At 35.4% G+C, this 11962-nt stretch overlaps 1 long non-coding RNA gene across 1 annotated transcript in view; it reads left to right on the top strand.

Moving 5' to 3' along the window:
* The window catches only part of LOC114074859, a 21023-nt gene extending 9538 nt beyond the window's left edge, over window positions 1-11485 (top strand). Inside the window, exons 2-4 of the long non-coding RNA XR_003575159.1 lie at window positions 3541-3599; window positions 5085-6318; window positions 11221-11485. This is a non-coding gene — a long non-coding RNA (uncharacterized LOC114074859). The remainder of the gene's footprint in view (window positions 1-3540; window positions 3600-5084; window positions 6319-11220) is intronic.
* The last annotated feature ends 477 nt before the right edge of the window (window positions 11486-11962 follow it).

Genomic DNA, 11962 nt, shown 5'->3' with positions numbered 1-11962 from the left:
TATATATATATATATATATATATATATATATATATACTAGTAGCAGAAATGCATCTGTAGCAAACAACACGATAATATGAACATAAGAAACAACTAATCACTTAATAGAAGTCTCTCAATGTCATATTTGGACTGGCTTGATTTTTAGTACGATTTCTGCTACTTGAAGTGAAGTTAAAAGACACATATCCAACACTATTATGTAAAGATCAAATTTAAATACAAAGAAGCAAAACATAATCAAGTACAAAGCAAATTCAGTAAGAACAGAAAGAAACTTTCGATGTGAAACAAAGGAAAAAATCATTAATCCCTCCTTTATTTTATGTATCATAGGTTGTCTTGTATCATAGTTTGTCTTGTCTGGAGATGGAGTTCAAGAAAATAAAGACGACTTTCAAATGTTACGGTCTTATACTAAATAAGTGTGTAATACACCAAAAGTCATATGAACTTTGTGGATTTGAACATGTCACACGTAGAAGAATTTAAGAGTTGTGAATTAAAAATAGACATTATTTTTTAACAGACTTAAAAAAAAAGTAAGATAAAAATGTTTACCCTAACAAAGCCAGTATTTGGAGCCTTTGAAAGTTGCTGCTGAACAAAGTCTTATTGCAACTGAACCTTACTGGTTCAGGAACAATAGTTAGTGAACTTAATAACGATGAAATGATCGATAGAAGAGAGAAATTGCGTGAGAATAGGACTTCGTACATCAAAATTTCCTTTTTCTTTTCAGAACTTACAACTTGAAAAATACTAAAAATATTGGGTGCCTCAAGAAATTTTCCTATATATATGTGTGTGATGAATTTTAGGGATAGTTTGCAAAATAGAGGTCACCTCACAGTTTTTGATTAAAGAATTGTTGATGTCTAAGCTCTTGTTAATGTAATCTATACCTTTCAAGTTTAATAAATACTCTAATTGTCATACTCCTGATCGTTATTTTTACTTTCTTACACAGTAAAATAAAAAATGAAGTGTTGCATATATTTTAAAACATGCATCAAATCTTTTTGCTAATGTCTAAGCTCTTGATAATGGCATATATACATTCACTTTGAAATATTCTGAATTCTATTAGCACGTATACACATTGACTTCTTTATTATTTTTATTGCTAGATTCTAGAATCTGTCCCACAAACTTATTCTCTCTCGTGCACTTCTCCTACTCTATGTTATTGGTCTTCAATTTTAACTACAATTTTAGCGGTAAGACTACTAAAAATGACTTTTAAAATATATATAAAATAGAAATTAATACATATCTAAAAATGCAAAACTAAAGAAGAAAAAAATTATTGTATTAGAAATACTATCAAACACCCTCAGTACATTAAAGGGCAAATATAATATTGACATGCATGTACACAATTTTTGTTATTGATTGACCCAATTTCATTACCCATTCACCAAATTTCCATTACCAACAAATCAGTGAAACTGAGAAAGAAGGAATGGATAAAGAATTTACCAAAAATAAGAAAATGAAAAAACATAAATACAATGAGAAAGAAGGAGAATGAACACGAGAAAAGAGAAGAAACAGATATGCCGGAAAGAACATAGAAAAAACTCACCAGTTTGGGCTAAGTTGCTGGAGACAAAGGGTGCCTTCAAATGAGACCTTTAGAGTATATGCAGTTGCTTCCATGTGTTGAAGAGTCAATTAAATTGGGCCAGAAATGAGAAAACCTCTACAGTACAATATGACATGCTTGTATACAATGAAAATATGCCGTGTTTGTTCTTTTACTTAAGTATATCTAGGCATGCACTACAATATGACATGCTTGTATACAATGAAAATATGCGTGTTTGTTCTTTTACTTAAGTATAACTAGGCATGCAATAGGTTGTACAATTAAGTAATGCAGCGTTAGTCTTTTTTTGTTATATATATATATATATATATATATATATATATATATTATCACGAACCTATGCAATATCCCAAATACATGTATAATGCTATAAGAATTGTTGAAAGGTTCCACCTCTACTTCCACGTGGAAGTGGAGTAGTAGTGCTACAATATGCATTCCATATTAGGCATTTCAAAAGTTTGAGATCAAATACTTTATTAATATAACTGAAGGAGTTCTTTTACATACAATAATCATCGCCTTTCACATATTTATATGTATAAACGTAAATTCCTTTGGAAATACTACTTATTCTCATTTTCACCTTATGGAATATGTACAACAACATCTATAAAATTTTCCTAACCAAGATACATTCACACTTGTGCATCGAAAAGGATATGCTAGGAAAACTACTTCGACCCTTTATGTGATCCTCTAAAGAAAATCGATTAGTGACAACAAGATTCGATCCCTTATTCAAGTATGTTAAAGACAAAATTCTTCTTTTACATATTGCATGAATCCTGAAAAATTACAGATTGTCGAATGAGTCATTTCTACTATTTTGTTGTTATGGAGTCCCTTTGGAAGGGCATTGGGATTTTAGCTGATTGTATTCTTTAGCTTTATCATATTTTCGTTAACTTATAATTAATATTGTGAAGTTTTTTTGATGGTTAAGGTTAATTTCCATCGAGTTTCATATTCCTCATGTCTATTACTTATATGTTCACGTATGGTAAGGCTGAAATGTTTGAGAATTAGTATGTTTTTTTAAGGGAGTTATTAACGAATTCTTCCTTGATAGAAGCTTTTACGGAAATTTTAAATGAACCATGGCAACTCTAAATCTTTTACTCTATTCTTTGTCTATATACTCGTCACCAATTCTTGTTTGAAAAAAAGGACCATACTACTACGAAATTGGAATCGTTCATAAATTAAGTCGAGTTTGCCATCTTCTTTTGAATTCCTAAATGCCTAGTTTTCTAAGTTGAACTTGAGTTAAGAGTTTCAAGTCTATTAGGATTTATAGGCCTAAATTCTCATATGGAAGCTAAGTAAAGTTTCATCACCTTGTAAACATATTCCAATTTAAATCCCTTTCTAAAGTCGAATCAAGTGTTCAAGATTGTTCTAACAACATATGGGGTTTCATGACACATTTATAGGTTGTAAATGAACAATTACGATAATATGAGTATTTGTGAGCCAAGATTGGCTCAGTTCTTTTATGACCTACTATGTGCATTGAAAGTTCAGTTATGGCATGCTATGCATTCAACTGCCGAGCTATAATCGGGTGGTATGGGGCCCATTGCCTATATTTATATGAATGATACACAAATGGTCACAAGTTGGCAAGTATGATGCCGGCTCGCTATGGGAAGGCACCACCATTGCTGGCATTTGGTTGGGTATGTCATGCATTTGCATTTATATGTATGTATACACTACATATGAGTACACGATCATACCATGCATATTTGAGTTTTATGAGGTTAAACATTCTCCATGGAGGCTAACAAAGTTTCAGTTTCAGGTGTTATTTTTACTACCCTTTAACATCATTTATTTGTGATTCTACTTTCCACCTTACATACATGTACATTTCATTCGTACTGATGTCCCATTGAATGGGGATGCTTAATTTCATGATGCAGGTTAAGAAAGAGGTGCCGATCAGCCTTCACTATAGGTGTGTTGTCTCAGGTTAGGGATGGTAAGATCCATTCTTCATGGGGCTCCTGGTTATTGTCGTTAGATTTTTCATACTCGAGGTTGTAAATGATTGTTGGTATTTTTGGGGACTTTTTTCCGGGCAGTTGAGTTGTAGTTTTCATAGATAGTTGTGGATATATTCTATTAGGTATTTTCAACTTTTCGTTGTAGCTTTGTCAACTTTTTATATACATGATTCTGACTACAACCTTGTCACCTTGTTAGTCCTTTCACTATGTTCTTGATGTTGTTGTGACCTAATCGGTCTAGTTATCTTGTTTCCATATGTTATTCTAAGAGCCTTGTCGGACCTTGTTGCATCATTTTCTTTATATCTCAGTGGTTTAATCGGTTAAGTGAGGCACAAGGTGCCTCTCATGCCTCTCCTATTTTGGGGTGTGACACCATCATGGGTAGAAAATGATCATACTTTTTAGATGAATCGTTTCCGCATACACTAGTGATTCCACTTAGTAGTTCAGTAACTATTCCTTTGGTGGGTATAGAATGTGCTCGCAGCGTGAGGAAGATCGCTATATTATCACAATAGCTCTTATGTGATGGTTGTTGTACAGAAACTTCCGAATAAGTTATTATATTTTTATACAAAACTATTTGTATTTTTACGTACATTTAAAAGCTATGTTGTATTATTATATATACATAGAATTGATATCATGTTTTGAACAACTTTTCTTTATATCACACTTGTTTTTAAATTGCTTTATTTTGAAATGATGCCAATATTGTTGAGTTAAGTTGAGCCGGGTAAGTTCTTCATATTTGCCTTTCAAGCCTATGTTGTTTTAGCATTCCAACTTGGATACTCGTACATTCGATATACCAATTCCAGTTGTCTTGCATTGTATTGTTATGTAGACGCAACTAACAAGGATCAACATCCAACACTGCTTTGTTGATCCAGCTTGATCCAACACTTTTTTATTTGCTTTCAGGTTTAGTTCATTAGTATGTTGTGGGGTTGTCCCAACATCCATCTCAGTTGTTTTAGAGGCTTGTTAGACACTTAAATGTTAGTCATTTGAGTCTTTTATTATCATTTCTTATTGTTAAGACTTGGGTTGCCACTTTTGGCCATGTTGGTTGTTTAACCTTTAAGTATTCTCAGTTATTTTAGTATTCAATAAAGTTAAGTGATATTGATCTGTAATAATATGCTTAATGTCTTCCGTTGAGTTAAGTAAGATAGGCCAAGGGTTTGCTTGAGGCCAACAATAGTCTTCGAGTTCCACCACACCTAGGGTGTAGGCTTGGGCTGTGACAAACTTAGTATCAGAGCACACAATTCCAGAGTCCTAGGGAGTCCATGAAGTTGTGTCTGTATTGTCCTAGTTATCGGTGTGAAGTGCGTCATATTTATAACTAGGAGGCTGCAACATTTAGGAATTCACTTCTTTCATATTCCTTTTGTGCGTTAGAGTTTTATATCTTTTTTTTTCTCTAATGGTGCTTGCTCTTGTTTCAGATGTACATGCCTCCATGAAGAGCAGTCAAAGGTCATCAAACTAGGGGGAATGTTGAGGAACAAGAGGTTGCCCAATGACCCTGAAGTGCAACCGGAAGGAGAAGTTACTAAGGTTGAGTTTAGCGAGGCACTTAGGATGCTGAGTCAGGCTGTGACTAATTAGGTTAGTCAGCAAACAGAAGCTCGACAAGAAGGGGCTCACACTTCGAGGGTTCGTGAGTTCTTGAGGCTTAATCCCCCAAGTTTCATTGGTTCGAGCACTAATGAGGATGTAGAGAACTTCACCAAGGAACTGAATAAGGTATTCAAGGTTATGAATGTTGCTGACACTTAACAAGTTGAGCTAGCTGCATATAAATTGAAGAGTGTTGCTAGGACTTGGTCTGACCAATGGAAGGAGGGTAGAGCTAAGGATGCACCGCTTGCGAGTTGGGCTTGTTTTGAGGTAGTTTTATTGGGGAATTTCTTTCCCTTAAAACTGAAAGAGGCCAAGGTACGTGAGCTCCTAACACTTAAGGAGGATTCTCTAAGTGTTCATGAATATGGGTTGAAGTTGACCCAACTATCCCATTATGGTCCGGAGATAGTTAAGGACATGAGGAGTAGAATCAACTTGTTTGTTGCTGGTTTGGGCCGTCTATCAAGCAACGAGGGCTGAAAAGAAATGCTAATTGGGGACATGGACATTTCAATGTTGATGGAATATATGAGCAGGTAGAGCAAGAAAAATTGAGAGATAGATAGGAGTTCAAGAACCAGAGGGCTAAGACAGGGAATGAGTCCGGGGAGTAGAGAAATAATGTCAACCGGTCATCGTTCCAACATAAAAAGAAGGGACCTTCTCCATCATCTGCTAGTGCACCTACACCTAAGAACATGGGTGAGTAGTATGGGGTGAATTCCAGAGCGAAACTGTCCTATTCTGAGGGTAGTATGGCGAAAAGAGGTAGTAAGCCTCCTGCCTGAGCCAAGTGTGGTGGGAACCACTAAGGTATTTGTTGTGAGGGCTTCAATGGTTGTTTCAAGTGTGATCAGACTGGGAGTTTCATGCGAGATTGTCCAAAAAACAAGTAGGGAAATGGTAATTGGGGCAGTAGAGCCCAGTCTTTATAAGTTGATCAACCAGACAGGGTTGCACCTATAGGGGCCAATTCTTGTACTTGTGGAGGAACAAACCGCTTGTATGCTATCAACAGTAGCCAATAGCAAGAGAATTCACCAGATGTTGTCACTGGTAGGATTCGAATCTTTGACTTTACTATTTATGCCTTGCTTAGATCCAGGAGCGAGTTTATCTTTTATGACTCCATAAGTTGTATGAATTTTGATATAATTCCTTAGAAACTTAGTGAACCATTCAACGTTTCTACACCTATTGGTGATTCCATTATAGCAAAGAGAGTCAATCGTGATTGCTCCATTTCCGTCAATCACATCTGTACCATGGCTTTTTTAATTGAGTTAGACAAGGTAATTTTGATGTCATTCTTCGTATGGACTAACCTCATGCCTGTTATGACTCAGTTGAATGTATAACTCAAGTAGCCAATTTTAAGTTATAAAATGAGCCAGTCTTAGAGTGGATAAGTAGTTCAAAAATGCCTAAGGGTTGTCTCATTTCATACCTCAAGGCAAGGAAGTTAGTTTCTAAGGGGTGTGTTATCACTTGGTTCAAGTTAATGACTCTTATGTTGAGATACCTCCTATTCAATCAGTTCCATTAGTAAAAGAGTTCCCAAAAATATTTCCAAATGATCTTCCCCTAGTCCCTCGTGAGAGAGAGATAAAATTTGGTATAGATGTTCTTCAAGATACTCTTCCTATATCTATTCCTTCATACAGAATGACACTAGAAGAATTGAATGAGCTTAAAGAGAAGTTAAAGGATCTATTAGATAATGGTTTCATTCAACGAAGTGTCTTACCATGGGGCGATCTAGTCTTGTGTGTGAGAAAGAAAGATGGTTTCATTAGGAATTGTGTAGACTACGTTGAATAAGGTTACAATCAAGAATGAGCATTCCCTTCCGAGAATTTATGATCTTTTTGATCAGCTTTAGGGTGCTTCCAATTTCTCAAAAAATTGACCTCAGATCAGGCTACCATTAGTTAAAAGCTAGGTAATGTGATATTCCAAAGACAACATTCAAGACCCTTTGTAGTCATTATGAGTTCTTGGTCATGTTGTTCGGTTTAACTAATACACCAACAACATTCAAGGAACTTACAAATAGAGTATTCTAACCTTATTTAACTATGTGTGTTATTGTATTAATTGATGGCATACTAATCTATTCAATAAATTAATAAGATCATGTGAGTCTTTTAAGAATAGTCCTCCAGACCTTTAAAGATAGAGAGTTCTATGCCAAGTTCTCTAAATGTGATTTTTTACTTGAGTCTCTTGCATTTTTAGGCCATGTAGTGTCTGGAGAGGGAATTAAAGTTGTTAGTCAGAAAATTGAGGGAGTGCAAAATAGGACTAGACCCACATCTGCAACTGATATTAGGAGTTTCTTTGGTTTAGATGGCTATTATAGAAGGTTTGTAGAGGGGTTCTCGTATATATCAACTCCTTTGATGAAGTTGACTCAGAAAACAATGATGTTTCCATGGTCTGAAGTTTGTGATAAAATATTTTAGGAATTGAAGAAGAGGTTGACTACTACCCATATTTTGACTTTACCAGAAGGTGCTCTTGGTTTTGTGGTGTTTTGTGATGCATCTAGAGTTTGTTTGGGTTGTGTGTTAATGTAGAAAGGCAAAGTTATAGCTTATGCCTCTGGAAAGTTAAAAGTTCATGAGAAGAATTATCCAACCTATGAATTAGAGTTGGTTGCGGTAGTATTCGCCTTGAAGATATGACATCACTATATTGTATGGTATTCATGTTGAAGTATTCACTGACCACAAGAGCCCTCAATATGTGTTCACTCAGAGGGATCCTTTACAAAGGAGATCGTTAGAATTTCTCATGTATTATGACATTAGTATTGTTCAAAACCTAGGTAAGCTTATGTTGTTGTTGATTCCTGAAGCAGGTTGTCTATGGGTAGTACCGCCAATCTTCAAGAAGAGAAGATATAACTAGCAAAAGATGTGCATTGTAACACCCGAGAATTTAATGACTTGAGATATAACCCTACATGATGTTTAATAACTTAAAAGGGTTAAAATGGTGTTTTTAGTAATAATCTAATGTAACTAAATTAGTTTGAAAATGTTTGTACCAAAAGGTTAAAGAACGACCATGACGTCCAGAAGACAAATAACTTAATCTAGTGTGGTGCTAGGACTAGTAGTGGGGTTTTCAGGTGATGTTTAAGAACCAAACCTTGTAAAGAAAATCTATCTATATATATGTAGTAATAACTATGTATTTAAGGAGACAATATATAACACTCCAAAAGTCCATGACATAAGCTAGAGCCTCACAAGACGAACTAAACCTTAAAAAACTCTTTATAAGCCTAAAATAATGTTAATAAAATATTTAGGAAGTTTTAGAGTCAAGACGTCAAGAAACGTCCATGACATCCAGAAACTAGCTAAATTGAACGAGTTGACGTCCCTATGTTTGGTGATGGATTGGGAGGGTCATATGAAGTCTGAAACTAGTAAAAAGACTATAAGTAAGTAGAATGTAGTAAAAAGGGTCCAAACGTCCAGTAATTACTCCTAGAGGACTGCCCGAAGGGTCCTGAGGTGGACCCAGCAAGCTGCCAAAGCAGCTTGCGGAAGCCTGAATTTGGAGGTCACTGCGTGACGCGCAACTGACAAGTGGGATGGAAAAAGTTTCATCGCGATGCGTGCACTCCACGAGGTCCACCGCCTCAATCCGGATTTTAAAAATAAAATATGAAATTAGCCCCGCAACGCACAAGCACTTTTCATATTTATTTAAATCATATTTTAAGCATTTTGACTTCACAAAAAGATCCATTTAAGTGAGGGGTCTTTTGGGTAATTTAGGGGGGGGGACTAAATATAGACTAAGGGTCAGTTTTAAGTCATTTTCACTCACCTAAATAAAATTCACAAAACAAAATCCAAAATCTCTCATCTCTCTCTACTTTCTATATCCCAAAAACCTCCATTGAAGAAGCAAGAAAGCTTGAAGAAGAACAATTTCTCTAGAATTCCACTTTAATTTCGTGGATTAATATTCATTAAGGTATGAGTTCTTCACTCTTGATATTCCTTTCCCAAAGAGGTCCTTTCAGAGTTGATTTCTAAATCACAAAATTCCAAGGGTTTTTCAATTCTAATGGGTTTTCTTCTAAACTTGATATTGATGATGGATTATGATTAATTATGATTGCCTATGACTAATAAAGTATAGATTGTTGAGTAATTGATATTTATTGATGGAATTTTATGTGGATCATGTCCCTTCCCCAAATTCCCCAAATCATGGATCTTGCTTCTAAATTGATGGGAATTGAGGAATGTATTTATTATTAGACTTGTTTTATCTATTCTAATTCATTCATGAACTGCCTAGGGTAATGTATTGTTTTTATTGGATCTATTTCGTGAAGAATTCATGATGAATCCTTTACCCCTTAACCCTTGGCTATGAATTGAAGTTAATTGCAATAGTCATGATGCAGTTGAATTAGTTACTGTGTTAATTACTATTGTGTGATGATATTATATCCATTGTTGGGTTGAATTGGATGGTTGATGGTAATACCTTGGATGATGTCTTGTGAAGGAAATTTGGTAAGTCTTGTGATCTCAACCCTTTACTTCAATTATGATTGCTTGTGTTTAGTAATGAAGATATATTAATGTATACCTTATGATGAGATTGATTAGGGTTGGTATGATGTTTAATTGGAATATCTTGAATTATGACTTTGTGAGTTGTTGGCTAAGACTTAATGACATAAGGGTGGTGATGAATTTGCCTATGTGTCTTGTTATAATGTGATTATGTAAATGTGCTAACATCACATGTGTGAATTGTAATGGAAGAACAATACTCATGCAATTCCTATTGAGCTATGATGATGACTAGATAAGGGGTAGACCCTATGACCTAAACTAAGTTATGATTATTAATGAAAGACATTTCAAAAGGGACTCTAGCTTTTCATCGAGTGAAATACAAATGAGGAGTGTCCCTTCCCACATAGGGAAGATAGGTTCCTAATTTAATCATGATATTGGAGAATATAATGCATGAAGCATAAAAAGGGTCCCAAGTACATCTCCTAACTCTTGAACTATGTTTTCCCCATAGGAATACAAGCTAGTGGATCCACATAGATGCTATTTTCATGTTTTGGTACTACCTTGGCAAGTAGTCCTCCTTCTTTCAGTGTAGGGTTCTATGACACCGAATTCCACATTAGCTCATTTGGTCTATGTCGGTTAAGGAAAGATGTTCCCCAAAGGTAAAATGAAGTAATTAAGTGAACTCTAACTTGCATGACCTAAGGGGTTTAGCTTAGTCTAGGTAGGGGTATGAGACTATACCTCTATATTGCAGTGGTTAACCTTGAGGGATGTCTTAGAATGATGTTCTTATGTATGTATATGCTTATAAATGTAATGAAATGTATATGATGATGTTACATGTTAATGGTATTATGTGATGTTGGTTTCACTTATGAACATGTGTTTGGTTTCTATTGCTAAAGTATGACGATGTTCACTTTTAATGACATGGTTTTTGAAGTTGGGCATTGGTTGTGGTTCTTGTTGGGTTTACTTGTTTTAGTGAGGTTATGAGGCCTTACTTAGCCATTGCACTAGTAAACTTAATGAGGGTTCATAAGTAACGGTCTTGCTTTGGTTATAATGTTATGAATTCTTATACATGCTTGTTGATATGATAGCTTGATGATAGAGTTCCCTTGATTATGTGTTCAATTATGTTGATATACATGTTGACTTGACAAGACTTGGTATTGTTGTCCTTGTGATGTACATGCTATTGACTTAAGGAGTATGTGCTAATTGACTTGTGTTGGTTCTTGAATATGCATAAGGCTTTTCATAGTATCTTGGCATGATTTTATCAAATGTCCCCTTGTAGAATAATTTATATGTTTTGTGTGCATATGTGCCCATACTTAGAACAAGTTATGTGCTAACCCCATTTCTTCCTTCGTCCCAAACATTTTAGGTTTCGATTATTGAAGGGTTCGTGACCAATTGCAAGGAAGGCTTGGGATCATTCTCCAATCGGATATGTCCTCAAGTCTGAGGGTGATACCTTGTTATTACTCTAATTACGGTTTCTTTGTTATAGTCTAAATACAATTTTTCATTCGTGTTGTTTCAAGATATTGTTGTAAGCCCTAAGTGACATTTCTACATTTGTGTAAGGGCTTGTGCCCATATGATTGACTCCGTTTAGATAATTATATGAGAAATCTCTTTTAAGACTATGTTATGTATCTCATACATATATGTGCCATAAAAGTAGAAGAATATGTAATCTTCTTATATGAAGGATCTATGTATACTCGATATGAATATATTATGTGTATGCAAGAGGTCTATGTAAACTTCATGATAGATATAGAAGAAAAAATTTAAATTTTCCTCATTTTTAACATATAAATGTAACAATTAATGCTAAGATGAGTCTTAGTACTCTATGAGGAAGACACCGCCGGTTACGTCTAGGGGGTGCTCCCAGGATGTGACACAAGGAGGAGGGTGGGGCTTCCAAGAAAAAAATGGGCACGCCAAGGCCAGGGGACAAGACTGCCCCAAAACTTGGAGATACTGTGTCACCCTTCACAGGCATGACCACGATGCTGGTCAAGACCACAGTCACTGGGAGTCCTAGTGATGTTCCCTTGGCCAAGGAGGAATGTTCTCCAAGTGTCATAGACAATTCCTGAACCTTCACGGGGGGG

This window comes from Solanum pennellii, chromosome 11, assembly GCF_001406875.1.
Source record: "Solanum pennellii chromosome 11, SPENNV200".
Taxonomy (NCBI): domain Eukaryota; kingdom Viridiplantae; phylum Streptophyta; class Magnoliopsida; order Solanales; family Solanaceae; genus Solanum; species Solanum pennellii.
Note: the sequence above shows the minus strand (reverse complement) of the source record. Positions and strands in the feature narration are given on the sequence as shown.